Here is a 17,208-nt window from a genome sequence, read left to right on the forward strand (position 1 = left end):
ATGAAAAAATTCTAGTAGGTGTGATAAATATCAAAGAAATTAATTAAAAGGTATTTCTAGTTTAATAAAATTTTAAATAATTTTAGTAATTACTTTTGGATTTAAAAAAAAAAAAAAAATAGAAATCTACTCTCCAAGCAGCAGCAGCACGAGAAAACACATAAAAGTTTACAAAGTATGAAAGCTTCCGGAGCCAGTGGCTCCTCCTCCTGGCAGAATTGTTGCAGGGGAAGGAAGAGATGTGAAGAAAAAGAACCCTTCTGTCATAAGGGGCCACTGACTCTAAAAGCATGCACACTTTTATGTGTTTTCTCCTGCCTCTTCTTTTCGAGTAGATTTTTTGGTTTCTTATTTTCCTGTTAGTTATGTTATATTTAAAAAAATGATTATTTTCATTATTGTGTAATTGTAATTGCTCATTTATCACTGGAATATTTCCCAGTTGGCTGGAATATGCTTGAAGTTAAGTCTCTGTATAAGAAACGTAGTGAATTGTGTAAGGAAAAATTCAGTCAAAAACTTAATAAATGAGACAGAATTTCTGGGCAGTGCTTATCTTCAGAAGGCAAAATGTTTAGTACTAGAGTGCATGCTATGTAACTTGGCAGGTGAGGTCTGGATGTGCAGAAGCATGGATACATTACATAACGTGCCAACAAATAGCAATCGGACAGCTGTGGGCCCGAGTTCATTTCATACTGAATGAAGCGAGTTTACGACTGGTTTTAGCATTTTGTATGGTGTTCTTTTGAAAGTTATTTTGAGGCAATCTGATCAATTTGAGTGGCAAAAACAAATCTCACCCACTATTACACAAGCAGACAACAGAAATAGTTTTTCGCGTGTATCAGAGTCAGAAGTGGCCTCCATGTCTGATCACAAAGCATCTCCTGGTGTTGCTAAGTGCCAAGAATGAACAGCTGAAGCATGCAGTACCAGGTTTAGAGCTGTTCAAGAGATTGTGAGTGAAGCCAATGCTTCTGCTGAAGAGAACAGATCACTCGGTTTTAAGTCACCTGGTAAGTGCCGAAATTGAAAGGAATCTGTAAGTGAGCTCGATGATTTCAGCACAAAATAGTTGACATGGATAGTTAAGATGAATATCCTACAGCAGATAAACTATGTTCGTACAAGGAAGAAGCCGACAGTTTCAATGGCAGGAAATCTACCTTGCTCATATTAAGGCAAACGAGATTCTGTCGAGAAGTTCCTTGAAAAATTAAGCTGACTCTAATGTTATATTGTTGATTTTGTTTACTTAAACTTGTGACTTGACTTATTTTGGACTCATACACATTTTATTTTATCTGTTATTACTTTTATGTTGTAATTTCATGTACTGACACATTTCATGACCTTGGAGATTTGCTCCTCAATTTGGTCCTATGGAACTAGACATGTAAATAAAAAATAAATCAATCAATGAGGGAAGAAAACTGCTCTTGGAGAGAAATTATACTGTAGCAGCAATAACTGTGTTCTTGAGGTCAGTGCACAAGATAAAACAAGCCAGAAAATCATGTATTTGTTACCTTGATAAAATATATGTGAATCAGTACTATTCAAGACCAAAATGGTGGATGACAAATGAGGATTTTGGAGGCCTGAAGGCCCCTGTGGGCAAAGAGAGAGGCCTTACTGTGCTTCACGGTTGTTCTGCAGGCACAGGCTTCAAACCAGAAAGTAAATTAATATTTAAGGCATCGAAGTCGAAGCATTCAGATGACTACCTCTCTAAAATAATTTATGCTGTCTTCGAGCAGTAGTTTGTACAACAGCTACTTCCATACCTGGCAGAGAATTGTGTTATTGTCATGTAAAATGTAAGTGTACACTCTGCGCAAGTGAATAAGGCTCCTACAAATGCCAGAAAGAATGAAATTATTTCATTGTCATCTAATGGAATTCCTCACTCTGTGGCACAGACCAGGGCAGAGTTACTCGTGCTCATAAATGCTTATAACCTTAAATACCATACCCACGAGACAGATGAATTTGCAAGACAGCATGGTCACTGAGTAATTAGGTTACCACTCTATCACTGCCACTACAATCCTATTGAGCTGCTATGGGTGCCAGTTAAAGTCCATATCACAGAAAGAAGTAGCACATTCTGGAATGCTGACATCGAAAGATTCATACATGAAGCAGTGAAGAACGTAACTACCTCTGCATTGGCAAACTGTGTCCGACGTTCAGAAACAGTACAGGAAGAATAATTTAAAAAGAAAATTGACAGCGACTCTGATAGTGAGGCTGAAGTCAATGTTTTGGGCTAACTTTGTTGGTACTGCTTATTACTGCATTTAAAAACATATCATACAGCTGAAGCCAAAATTATATAACTGGAGACTAGGTTTGCTTGGCTGGAATCGGACTGATAAAAGTTTTTTATCCCTTATGCAGACTAGTTGTGGACTTTGTTTAAAGCTTGTTTTCAGTCTTCAACAACTTGCTGATTTTGTTTTGAACTGTGATTAAAGTTGGACTCCTAACCATAAAAATAGGTATAATTTATTTTTTATTTATGCTAGTCAGACTGCTGTCTTCACTTTTGAAACAGTAATTAGTTGTTCATTCCACATGATATATCAGTTATGTTAGTGATTAAATATTGTAACACCATTTCAAACATTTGTGTTGGAAAGATTATCAAAATCTGTTCTTGCTTTCCCCAAGATTAATGCCAACAAATAGTGAGTGGAAACTTGTTTTGTATTATGTACGGTAGTAATTATGTACAACAGGAAAAATTTCAGTAACAATTTTAAATTATTTGATATGAGCGAGGTGTCTAAAAAACAGAAAACTCCATTTTTTAAAAATAATAATTTTTAATGTATGACATACCTTTTTTATGTTTTCTAAAATAAGATTCTCTAGCTGGGTGCCAGAGAGAGTACATGTAGATTGCTCAGTTGTTTGCTTAAGCCACTTCAAAAAATTTATAGATATAAATTTCATATCTGCAAATATTTACTCTGCAGCTCCAAATAGATAATTGTGACTACAGTTTTCAAGCCGTCACTAGGTGAACGTAATTTTCAGGATCAAAAAGGAGAGATAAGTACTCACACATTCACTGCAGTTTTTCCCATTAATCACATGTATTGCAAAAACATTTTATGAGTTTTATAAAAATTGTTTGAGAATGGTCAAAAGCCACTACTGGTCCAAGATTTGTCAGTAAATATACATTTTTCACTACATTTCTTTTCTTTGTAAATTTTAATTTGCAAGACATCACAAGATAGGTGTATCTTCCAAGTCTGAATGGGAAAGATAGATAAAAGCACTGCAATTTTTCCCAATTACTCATCACAGTATTTGTTGCACTGATCGACTGAAATGACAAACAATGCAAGTCTGTCTAATACTGATGTCACTGTTCATCCTATTACCGTACACTGCTATTTTTCTATGTTACGCATTTTATACAGGCTTGAATTATAAAGGCACACATTTTGAAAATGTGGCCTTCCTCACAAAGGTGTAAATGCTTGCACCTTTCACCTTTCTTGTTTGCATATGTAACATTAATGGTTGACAGTCAGTAGCCAACTGCTGAATGGAGTGCAATTCACACAGTCTGACTACACTGCAACAGATGGCTCCTCCACCACTGCCAAATGCTGGCTGCACAAAGTCTCTGGCCACTCACCAAGTTACATGGTGTGAACTCTACTATTAAAGTGTCAGGATTGGTGAGGAAGGGTAAGCAGTGGGCACCCGTTGAGGTGAAGAAGTTAAACATTTTATAAGGGCATGGTGATTTAATACAGTAAAAAAAGGCAGGCCTATAGAAGCCGCCGAAACTAAATGGCCAGCTGCCCAAGAGAGCCGTAGAGGAGAGCGTCTCGTCAGGTCGTAAGCTGCCAGCAGAAGAGAACGGATGGCGTGTCCGCTCCCGGCGGCTGGCCGTGGCTCCACCCCCACGTGACCACCTCCAACCCTCCCTACTGGACAGCCAAATTGTGGATGTGCAGTTCGGTAGTGTTACCTTGTCAGCAACAAGTGAGTTTAGCTGCTGATGGTTCAACACGTGAGTTTCAAAGTGGTTCTGTCCGGTTTCATGCAATGTGACTTACACACTGAAACTAGCCGCCAGCCAGAAGACACTGGTGAACATCATGTGAAAAATAAAAAATCAAATTTTTATAATATTAAATCCATTCAGTAACTGCCCCCTCTGTACACCCTTCTCCCCTCCACAGGAATGAAGCATAGGGAGGCAAATTGACAGTTACTATGGGGCTCCTGCAAAGGACAGCCTTACATAATTTTAAGAATACATTTTTGATTTTTTTCTTAATTTGCATTTTTGCTTAGGAAAAGTATTGAAAGAGTGACAACATTTTTTTGGTAATAAAATCTTGCTTGACAAAATTTGGGCGATGGCGGATGGTGCAGCAGTGGTGTGAGGCGCTGTGAGTGGCAGCACAAGGTACGATGATCAGCTGTTGGTGCTGGCAGCAGCGAAGGCTGTTGGCCGCAGCGGGCAGTGGTGCACTGCACCGCACTACAACTTGTGCCAGAGCATATAAGTGGGGGATTCCGTAAGGGGCGATGCACAGATCACAAGCGGGGAAGGGGGTTAACATTTTTGCATCACTTCACACAGTGATTCACTTTGTTGCTTGCATCTAAAAGAGCGCCATGCCTTTTCCTTTGGAGGTATTTTATTGATATCATATTCCTTTTCTAACCACATGGTACTCAGATCATGGCTATTTTCTATTGGGCTACTACAGTATGGGGCAACAAGAAACATTCCTGCTCCCATTACAAAACTTAAGTGTGATATTCCCCAGGAGGTTGCTGTTCAGGGACAGCAGGAAGGGACGACCAAAGTCACGCAGAAAGTCCTTTTCTAAAAGCTACCCGTAGCGATAAACCAATAAGGATAATTATTAGAGGTGTACATGCAGAACTGGGAATAACTATACCACTGAGATACTGGTGGTTGTGCCAGTCCGTAATACGTGCGGTGGCACGGTCTAGCGTTAAAGATTGGATCAGCTGGGAATGTGAGTGATTGGGGAGAGATGGCACATTTTCAGGTGACGGTAGTACCATTGGTTGCTCTGGTAAGTACCACACATGAGGGAGGAGTCGCATGTTATGGGTGTAAGACAAGTGTGCAAACACTTGTCTTGAAGGTACTCATAACACACGATAGTGGCTGTCACTGGGTGGGGTACAGTGTAGAAAATACTAATAGTGGGCATTGTGGTGACAGTTGGTAGTACAGAGTGCAGATGGTCAGGCTTAAGTACCTATAAGCAAGAATTAATCTTGTTAGCTCCAGCTGGTTGTTATGTTACGAAAGGGAAGTATTACAGTGGATGAAAAAGTAGTAAATAACTACCTGAGGTTGTAGTGACAGGTGAAAAGTCGATGGCTAACAGACTTTTGGGCACTATGTCACTGTGCAATCTAAACTGGCGATTCCAAAGAACTGCAGGAGTGTAAGTTAGTAGCAACAGGGTAGTGGGGGAAGAAGGGGATATGATCGTGCTGAAAGAAAGGCTTACTCGTCACCCTGATCAGCACGAGTGCAAAAATGTGGGGTAGCATTAATCCATGCCTGCAATCAGTGCATAGGTGGAATTCATGGCATTTAGTGGTTTCATAAGTGATTTGCTGAATTGGAAGCTTTAGTAATGGATGTTGTGGCTTAGGAGGAAAAGGGATTTGACCAATGAGAAAATTATGTTGCAGTTAACGCAGGGTTTTTTTCTGGGTATATTTGTGGACAGCCGTCCGTGATAACGCCAGGGTAGCTCGACATATTGGCCATCTATGCTGAACGGCCCACTCACAGTGAACCAGAAGGGTGGTCACATTAAAGAATAAGGAATTGGGTGTAATTGGGAGCAAGTTCTGGTGACAGGTTTCAGAATTAGATTGATTCAGCAGTGGTACATCCACTAGTCGCAGGGTTTTTTCTTCCCCCTTCCTCTGGGGGGAGGCAATATGTCTGAGTAGCATTGGCTACTGACCAGGGTGCAGACGAAGGCGAGCCTTGTCGTGATGTGTCAATGATTCATAGATGAAAGAGATAGGTAGTTGATCAATTTATGAAAGCGAAAACTGAAAGAATAACCCGATCAGCTGGGCACTCTGCGGGCACTAACCGCACCGTGTAAGGCACATGGCCCTGGAGGAAGGGGGTACAAAGTAATGGTTGAGGTTGGAAAGAACAGACGAGTGACTCAGAGCAAGGGTAGCAACCCAGTGCAATGCTTGGGCGAGGGAAGAACTGTGCTCTGTTTCCGTAGGGGCGATTACATCTCGTGGGGGTTAACTGCTACAAAATTCCCCAAATCCATGAAGTAACAGCGTGAGCTACAAAAAAGGGGAGTGCGAACTACTGCGACATTGTACAATAAAAACTTTTGTTCATTAGGGTGGAAGTCTTTTGCTAACTATATTTCCAACAAGATAATGCATTACTGCACTTGGGTGATGGTGTCATGTCATGGGTGCTAATCATCAACAATCTAGTGCTTATTTCAGCAGGTGACTCAATCTTATTATATCATGGGTGTGATTGTATGAATAAACAAACGGGTGTCTCTCACTTTCTAAACAAACAGTAGAGCACTGTATGCAAATGGTAGGAGTGCCGATTTCCGTACTCGGTCGTAACATCTTCACTTCATCATTAAATTACTTCGTAAGGAGTAGGGTGAACAATAACGAAACTTGTGTTCATCTCGGTGAACTCTTAAATGTGCAAAACGCACATGGGGTGCAAACTACAATTCTTCACTTACTTGAGTGAAACTTCTTTGGTTTTATCCTACCACAAAATCTATATCGCTTACCGCTCTGCAGCAAAAGGGTAGCACACTTCTTCTCAACATCAGGAGCGCTTTCGACTCTTTTCTATTGAGTAACTTATATAACTCGGGTGCTTCACTTTTTTAAACATACCAGTCCAGCTCTGGGCACGAACATGGTGCATTATAGGATTCCGGAATTGCTAACTCACAAAATCGTGTATCACGACTGAAGGAGATCTTATGTAATGGGAGTGTTGCTATAGTGCAACATATCTAGAATCCAGGACTGTGGTGGGCCTTTACATACTGGGGTCATAAATATAAAATACTAGTGCATATTGTACAAAACAAATGACATAAATTTAAAAAAAAATTACATGCATGATATAACATAGGGTATAACATGGGCTTTGCTGAACAGCAAAATGATTGTGAAATGCTTAAACGTAACACAACATGATAAGGGGAGAAAAATACAAGTTATTGGGTAACAATTATTAAACAGCTAGCAACTGGCAACGCAAAGTGGGTCGGACATTGCTCAACACCTCTAATCATACAAAATGCGCATAATACTGAGCCTTCTGGTATATCTCTGGGTGGGTAAGAAGAGGTTAGGCACCGTTTACTGGCAGGGTGTACTTGTTTTAGTGTTCTGGTGGTGTATCATGTTGTAGTGACGGGACGGACTTACCTGTAATTATTTTTTCCTGTCGGCTGTGTCCGGGGCTCAAAGCCTGGCTCTCTTGGGTCGTGTGCTCTCTCTTAATACCTGTAAATCTATCAAGAGTATAAAGGGGACTATTCAATAGTCAATTTTCATAAATCTTATGTTCGAGGTGCGGGGTATAGTGAATAGGTACGTAATATTTAATTTATGGTATTAATACTTAAATTTGTCTGTTTGAGGGTTCTCTTATTGGTGGAGATGCACATATGGTAAGAGTTGTTAGGGTACCGCCAAAAATGGGTGGTAAAACAATTTATCAAACTCGGTATATGGTATAGCAGGTAGCATTACGAAACTGGTGAGACACACAAGCAGACGTGCTGCAATGGAAGCAGGTTTCAGATTAATGCTGAGATAGTGGAGCGGTTGTGCAGCATGTGTAGCGGCAACAGCTCCGGTGTGGTCTAAGTGAAAAATTTTCACGACTCCTTGGGACGTTTGAATTAACCATTTATAAAATGTAGTTCACATAAATTAATAATATTAGAGTGGGATTAGTGACTGTTGCGAATAGGACTCTATTTTCCCGAATGAACTGATTTATACGGTTTTATTGGGTACAATTACTATTGCTCATTTATAAAGAAATTTTTTACTTTCGTGGTGGCAAAAGTGAATAGGCTGTGATGGGCACGTAATGGTGGAGACATTTAAGAATTTGGAAAGGGAGCAGGTAGTCAGTACTCAAGAAGCATCAGACTAGACGGAAGGTGGTACGGTGGTACTATACCTCGGAGGAGGCTTAGAAATGCAGAGCGCCACCAAACCAAATGGCAGTCCACTGGAAGACACCCCATAATGGTGCACTTCATTATTGCAATGCTTTTCTGCTTTGCGTTCCATCAGGTGGAGGTCGCTTACTTCCAAACTCCCCTCAGAATTTTAGTCTGGTCAGTGGGCATGTTAAGGGTTTAGGTGTGCAAGCAAATTTATGGGTGGGTTTTCAAGTTGTAGAAGTTACCTGGTTATGAGACGGAAGGATGGAAGAAATCATGTTTGAAATAAGTATTACATAAGAAGATGGTACCTTTCTGTATTACATTGCTGTACTCTTTAACAGCAGCAGTCAGGCACACAGATGGTGCACAGAGAAAGGGGGAGGGGGGGGGGGGAATCAGGCGGCGACAGCCGGCATGTGATAGTGGGACAGTGCGGGTTGGGGAGGGGCAGGGAGGTAACAGCAGTGGCAGGTATTTAAAGTGACTTCACCCTTCACATTATGGCCGCCGCATGTGCGACTGCTTGTTGATGGGCCCACCTGATTTTGACAGGCGGAGTGCATGTTTACAACTTCGTAGTACCGCCAAGCAGCTATACTTACCTTCTAAGTTAACCTGAAAAAGAACAGGCATCCGTGAGGGACGGTAGGGGAAATTTAGAGTATCACTGTTGTGAGTAGGCCATGTGGCCGCGGTACAGGAATAATCTTTGAGTTATCTAACATTTCTTTTGGTGTCAAAGTGACAGGTTATGTATCTTAGTTATGAGAAAATTTCTCAGTTAGCACTGCATGTTATTAATTATCACTCTGGGTATTCAAATGGGAAAATTACTTAATGTGCCATTTCAGGGAGAAAGTCCTTGGAGTGAAAAAGTAGAAACTTAATTCAATCTTTACTGCATACAATATTCTAATACTGATCCATAACTATTCCATATGATACTCTTATTTAGAATTAAATGTATTGGTATTGAAAACAGAGGTGTTGTCCGACCATTAGGCGTGTCATAACACATAAATAACATAATAAAAATACTGGTTAAAACTAGGGATTACTTAAGCTAGGCCAGCATTGCGGAACAGGCTGGATGGATAAAGCTCCGATAACCTCTTTCAGAGAGGGGGGCTAGGGTGAGACCTTCATTGGCAAAGGAAAGTAATAAGGTGGTTGCTTTAGCCTTGTTACATTTTTTATATATATATATATCTAAAAACAAAGCTGGTTATAATAGAGGGAAACAGTCAACGTAGGAAAAATATATCTAAAAACAAAGATGATGTGACTTACCAAATGAAAGTGCTGGCACATCAATAGACACACAAACAAACACAAACATACACACAAAATTCAAGCTTTCGCAACAAACTGTTGCCTCATCAGGAAAGAGGGAAGGAGAGGGAAAGGCGAAAGGATGTGGGTTTTAAGGGAGAGGGTAAGGAGTCATTCCAATCCTGGGAGCGGAAAGACTTACCTTAGGGGGAAAAAAGGACGGGTATACACTCGCACACACACACATATCCATCCACACATATACAGACACAAGCAGACATATTTAAAGACAAAGAGTTGAAATATATATATAACTGGGAATCTCCTAAGTAAGAAGAAGTACCTTGGTGTTTAGTCCCTGGATCTAAGGGCATATGAGTGTTTAGATCTCAGAGTGTATCAGGGCGAGCTGGGAGGGAGGGAGGGGGGGGGGGTGGAACTTTCCTTTTCCTTCGCTTCACAGGGGGAGGAGGGGGGATGCAGAACCTGCTGAAGGTCCGGCGCTTGTCTCAGAAGGCAGTGGGAGGGGCATAGTTCCTGAATAGGGTTTTAGTCTATCAAAATGGAAGACCACCTTGTGGTCAGGCAGTTGTAATTCTGCATTGACAGGGGAAGTGATCCAAATGATTGAATATGGTCTGTCTTACAGACGGGTAAGTTTCTTCGCTCTTTCTTTCTTTATACTAGGTTGTTTTAGCAAAACCAAATCACCAGGTTTGTAAGGGGGGGGGGGGAGGGGGGCTGGATGGCATTTTTATTACTTCTTTCCATCTGTTTCCTGGTTGCTTTGCAGTTGTTCCCTTGCACCTTCTTCCAAACAGCCTTAAGGTGGTGAGCTAGCCCCTTAACGCCTGTGTGATCGATTCCTGGAGGTAATTTATAGATCTCAAAGGGAGATTCCATAGGGTGGCCAAACACTATCTCATAAGGTTCAAATGGCTCTGAGCACTATGGGACTCAACTGCTGAGGTCATTAGTCCCCTAGAACTTAGAACTAGTTAAACCTAACTAACCTAAGGACATCACAAACATCCATGCCCGAGGCAGGATTCTAACCTGCGACCGTAGCGGTCTTGCGGTTCCAGACTGCAGCGCCTTTAACCGCACGGCCACTTCGGCCGGCTATCTCATAAGGGGTTTGTTCAGTGGCTTCATGGAAACGGCTACTGTACACACTTGCCAAATACGGAACGTATCTTTGCCAGTCACTGTGGGTTGAGTTGACGTAATAGGAAAGCATTCGTTTCACAGTGCGGTGGACATGCTCAATGCGGCCATTTGCCTCTCAGCAATTTGCAAACTTGGACAAATTAGGTGGACATAAAATTGGTTCCTAGATCTGTTATAATGGCCTCGGTGCTTCCGAAAGGAAGGACAAGTTGATCCACAAAAGCTTGTGGTACTGTTTCAGCTGACGTGTCAGTGATGGTACCAAAATATGGTATAGGGAAAAGTGATCGATAATGGATGGGATATATTTACTTCTTTGTGTACTTACAGGAAGTGGCCAGACTTCATCCAAAGCCACAAACTGAAAGGGTTTTGATGCCTCAGGAAGAATTGTAAGGGAATTTTGATTTGCTGGGGTGGTGCTCTTTGGCACATGGGAGGCAGTTTTTTTATATACTTAGCAACATCTCACCATCTTTTGCCCCACCAATACTTCATGGAAATGCAGGCATTTGTCACTCTTTGTCCACTATGGCAAGCTTGAATGCTGTCATATCACTGGGCAATAATTCTGGATTGTAGGTTTTTAGGTATTACTGTACATTTGCCCTGGGGGGGTCTTGCAGTATAGAATTCCATCATCTGTAACAAAATCCGGATGGAAGCGATACTGGCAATATTTTGCGTCATTCTCCTGTGAGCCTTTTAATTTGTCAATTGACACATTGTTTGTTTGAGCTACTCTCAATCATCTACTAAGTGTATCAGGATTCTGGTGCAATTTTCCAGCTAAGTGTTGCACTTGATAATCATACTCACTCAGCTTCAGGGCCCAGCAGGTGAGATGGCTGCTAGGGTCTTTTAAACTTAATAGCCACTGAAGTACTGCATAATCTATTACTACTGTAAACTTTCTCACATAAATAAAGCATCTAAAATAGTTGAATCCAAACATTAATGCCGGCAGTTCTTTCTCTGTAGTACTGTAATTAATTTCTGCCTGGTTCAGCTGATGGGATGCGTAACCAATTGGTCTTTCCTCACTGTTACCCAGTGCAAAATTGGATGCGTCACAGGAGAGAATGAATGGTTTTTTGAAATTGGGGTAGATCAATAAGGGGGAACTAATCAGAACATCTCTGATATGCTGCATAGCAGCTTCACACTTGGGGGGTCCATTGATAGGGTACATCTTTTTTCAACAGGTGGGTAAGGGGTTTGGCTACTGTGGCACAGTCCTTTACAAAATGCCTATAATAATTGCTGAGTCCCAGAAAGCTTTGCAATTCTTTTACATTTTTAGGGGAAGGGAATGTTTTAACTGCTTCAATTAGGCAGGGATCTGGCTTTACTCCATCAGCACTAATAATATACCCTAGATACTGTACTTGACTCTCAGCAAAGGAACATTTTTCTATTTTCAAAATGAAATTGGCGCTTCTCAGTCTAAACAAAACATTTCTTAACCTGGTAACATGCTCATCTATGGTTCTGGAAAAGGCAATGATATCATCTAGATAAACTAGGCTCATTTTAGGTTTCAGTCCTCTTAACAGTAAGTCAGCTAAGCGTTGGAAAGTGGCTGTCGCATTGCACAGCCCGAATGGCATTCTCAAAAATTCATACAGACCAGAGGGAACTACAAACGCTGTTTTCGGCCTGTCCTGTGGTGCAACTGGTATTTGATGGCCCCCTCTCTTCATATCAAGGGTAGTGAAGTATTTGCAATTTCCTAGCCTGTCTAGTGTTTCGTCGATGCATGGGAGAGGGTAGGTATCAGGAGTGATTACCTTATTTACTGCTCTCATATCGAAGCAAAGATGGTAGGTCTTCTCTTCATTGAGTGATTTCTTTGGGTTGACTACGATTGGAGATGACCAGGGGCTGGTGGAGGGTTGTATTATCCCTGCCTCTAGCTGCTGTTGGATAGTTTCCTCCACAACAGGCTGCAGGTGATACGGTAGTCTATATGGTTTCTGCGCAATGGGCCTTGCATCTCCAGTGGGAATTTAATGGTAAACAGGGTCAGTAGCCGGCAAATAACGCCTTTCTTCGAATAACCAGGAGTATTCTTCCAAGGCGGAATACAATTTGTTTTCGTCAGCTGTAGGCAGATGAGCTAATCTATCTTTAAATTTGTCTCTGATCATGGGAGCAATATGACATATGCTGCATCCCGAAAGCCGCTGTTCTCAGTTAGGTTTTAACTTCTCTTGTATAGGGTGGTTTTTTTCAATCTCGTGGCCACTAGCTATAATGGTGTCACTAGAAATCTCTACCTCGTTCGTTCCAAAATTACCCAAACAGACGGGAACATAAAATTTCTTTTGCTGCACTTCTGCTGTCGTTGAGCCACGTTTAATGTGTACCTGTAATCTGTTGAGGACATCAGTTTGACGGAGAGGGTCCACCAATAGGGCTGTTCTCGGCAGTTTGTGGGATCTGACCCCGAGCCAGAGAATGCGTCGCGTGCCACCACTGATTCTAACAGGGGTAGTTGTACATAATGCCCACGTTTGCACGGAAGGAACCTGTGAAAGCAGCCGCGTTTCACAAGTACCTTGCAGCAGAATGACGTGGGGGCCACTGAAACAGTGGGATTCCTCACTGAGACAGACAGTTTGCATTCTGTAATCTACTACACTCTGACAGTGGTGGAGGAAATCATTCCCCTGGATGATGCCAAAATCTCGCCTTTGTTTTTTAATTAGATTCATGTCAAAAGGGTACTGGCTGGCTCCGATTTTCAATTTAATTTGGCAATACCCAGCAGGTATGATTATTTTGTCACTCAGACCGTTAATGTGGTGATGGGGTGATTTTAACACTCGTCCATCCCCGTGTCCTATGAATAATACACTGGATTGCGCTCCCACGTGGGATAAACACTCCGACATTTTTTCCTCAAGCTTTGGCATTGAGGAGGACATCCGCCGCCTCATTCATGCCACTGTGGCGAACTGGGTGCACGAATTCTACAGGGTGCCCGGGGGAAAGCGTGACTTGCCTTCCCGACCATTTCCCAGCTAATTTTGGGGTTGTGGTGAATTGTTGGTGACTTGTTCACTCTCCTGATTGTGCGAGGGGCCCCTGTTTCCAGGGTTCTGCAGGCTGTTTCTACTCATATGCCCTATGGTTCCACACTGACAAGGGAACCTCCCCATCGCACCCCCCTCAGATTTAGTTATAAGTTGGCACAATGGATAGGCCTTGAAAAACTGAACACTGATCAATCGAGAAAACAGGAAGAAGTTTTGTGGAACTATGAAAAAAATAAACAAAATATACAAACCGAGTAGTCCATGTGCAAGATAGGCAACATCAAGGCTACTTTGAGCGCAGGAGCGCCGTGGTCCCGTGGTTAGCGTGATCAGCTGCGGAACGAGAGGTCCTTGGTTCAAGTCTTCCCTCCAGTGAAAATTTTATTTTCTTTATTTTGGCAAAGTTATGATCCGTCCGTTCGTTCATTGACGTCTCTGTTCACTGTAATAAGTTTAGTGTCTGTGTTTTGCGACCGCACCGCAAAACCATGCGATTTGTAGACGAAAGGACGTGCCTCTCCAATGGCAACCGAAAACATTTGATCGCAAGGTCATAGGTCAACTGATTCCTCCACAGGAAAACACGTCTGACATATTCTCTATGACACTGGTGACGGCATGTGCATCACATGACAGGAATATGTTGTCGACCCACCTAACTTGTACACTTGGCGGATGGGTAAAAAGATTCGTCTAGTTCAGAGCGGCCTTGATGTTGCCTATCTTGCGCATGGACTATTCATTTTGTATATTTTGCTTATTTTTTTCATAGTTCCACAAAACTTCTTCCTGTTTTCTCGATTGATCTGTGTTCAGTTTTTCAAGGCCTATCCACTGTGCCAACTTATAACTAAATCTGAGGGGGGTGCGATGGGGAGGTTCCCTTGTGAGAACAATAGGGTGCATGGCTCTGCACAGCAGCATGGCCTGCCTTTTGGCAGCGTTGGCATGCCCGCTCCTATTTAAAAATTGGATGCGGTTATTTGTTCAGATGCACCGAACTGGCAATAAAATTCCCTACCTCCTCTCGCATCATCGCGAGTCATGCGGCATCATTCAACGAGGTGGGTGATGCTATTTTCACCTTCCCACCAACATACGGGTCGATTCCATGTATAAATATGTCAATTGAGCTGGCTCGTGCCTGCTCAATTAACACCTCATTATGGATGGAATCCGAACCCAGCATGTAAGTGTGGCAAGCCACAGCACGGATTCGGTCAGCAAATCTCTCTAAATCCTCCCCTTGCTTCTGGCAGAGGGTCGACAACTTGTCCCTGTATGAGTGGGCGTCACGCCTGTCCAAAATCTCCGTTTCAACCCAGCCTCTAACATGGCAAAAGGGGTGGTGTCCCTAAGGGTGTGAACTGATTTGATATATGTATGGGCGTCACCTGACAATTTAAGGCAGAGTACAGTTAGTAGGAAATCCTCTGGCCAAGTGCAAGCACAGCCTACATCTCGGACAGTTTGTAGAAAGGAATTTATTTGTTCATTAGGTTTCCCGGAAAATGTCAGAATGAAATTGACTGCAGGGAAACTGTTAGCCAAAGTTACAATGGATGGCTGAGGTACTGTGCTACTTAAGGTGCTTGCAGCCATCATTTGCAGTGCAGCAGGGTGTGTTTCTGATGCACTTAGATTGGTAGACTGGGTTTGAGCCAATTTTTGGCATTCTTCTGTCAGTTCTATCTTTCTCAACATTAACTTATCGATTTCTACTTGAAGGGCAGCTACTGGATCCAGTTTTTCCATAGTTAGGGAGTTCCCTTCACTAGTGGCAATACTAAGGGTTTGAGGCATGGTTACAATATTAGGACACCTAGTGCTCTCCAAAAATGTCACAATTAGAGCACAAAAAAGTGCCTACACTTGACAAGGTGATGGCGTAGCCGGTAGCAAGGAGGCAGCAGCGAGGAGAAATTGAGTGATGAACTTACAGAAGCTGTAGTTGCTGTGGTGGTGAGTCGTTGACGGCTACAGCCATTGGGCGATGGCAGCAGGAAACAGTGGTGAATATGATGTCAGCGGTGTCGCTGGATGTGCGACGTGCCTCAGCTAGTCGCCTGGAACATGCGAGTTTCCTGGATGGCAGCGTGCGGCAATGTGCAGGATGGCTACCCGCACCGGACTGCCTGGGAACGGCAGCGGCAGTGGCTGGCTGTGTGGCGCAGTGAAGCACCTGGTCACGCAAGCGGCCTGGTGATAGCTGCGGCAGCTGTTACGAGAGAATGCCGAAATGGCAGAAGGCTGCGTGGCAAACCATGAATGCATGTACTTGTTATTGTGCAATGCAGCTGGTGCGTCAAGTGCGAAGTACTACTGACAGCTTCTTTGGGTACAGCATGTTGAACTGTACACTACCAATAGTCACACGTAAAAGTGATGATTCAGAGGGTTAATAAAGAAAGGCAGGTCACCTGGGTCTTAGTATTAGTGGGACCACCTGTAGTGATGTCAAGGGTAGGCAATATGATTACAGGTAATAATGGGAAAAATTTTTATTGGATTCTGCTTCCATAATTTTAACTTAGTCTCAGACAGTGGCGTGAGCAGCTATGTAAACTACTCCGCAGTACTTGTGGTTCGCTGCTATTACACTGAACTAGGGAAGTCACCACTGTATTACTGAATGAGAGACACCAACTTTCTGCCACAAGCCCGCCAGTGACAGAACTGGGTGCCATCACGTGAAGTTCGCAAGAGGGGCAGCGAGGTAGCGGCCACGACAGTGGGTTGCTCTCTTGCCTACCAGCCTTCTTATCCTGTGGACTTATCTAACACTCCTTCCTATTGAGGGTAATATGCCCTTTCCCCTCCCCCCATATGAACCATAGACCTTGCCGTTGGTTGGGAGGCTTGCGTGCCTCAGCGATACAGATGGCCGTACCGTAGGTGCAACCACAACGGAGGGGTATCTGTTGAGAGGCCAGACAAACGTGTGGTTCCTGAATAGGGGCAGCAGCCTTTCCAGTAGTTGCAGGGGCAACAGTCTGGATGATTGACTGATCTGGCCCTGTAACACTAACCAAAACGGCCTTGCTGTTTCGGTACTGTGAACGGCTGAAAGCAAGGGGTAACTACAGCCGTAATTTTTCCTGAGGGCATGCAGCTTTACTGTATTGTTAAATGATGATGGCGTCCTCTTGGGTAAAATATTCCAGAGCTAAAATAGTCCTCCATTCTGATCTCCGGGTGGGGATTACTCAAGAGGACGTCGTTATCAGGAGAAAGAAAACTGGCATTCTACGGATCGGAGCGTGGAATGTCAGATCCCTTAATCGGGCGGGTAGGTTAGAAAAAGGGAAATGGGTAGGTTAAAGTTAGATATAGTGGGAATTAGTGAAGTTCAGTGGCAGAAGGAATAAGACTTTTGGTCAGGTGACTACAGGGTTATAAATACAAAATCAAATAGAGGTAATGCAGGAGCAGGTTTAATAAAGAATAAAAAAATAGGAGTGTGGGTAAGCTACTACAAACAGCATAGT

The sequence above is a fragment of the Schistocerca nitens genome, chromosome 6 (assembly GCF_023898315.1).
Source record: "Schistocerca nitens isolate TAMUIC-IGC-003100 chromosome 6, iqSchNite1.1, whole genome shotgun sequence".
Lineage (NCBI taxonomy): Eukaryota > Metazoa > Arthropoda > Insecta > Orthoptera > Acrididae > Schistocerca > Schistocerca nitens.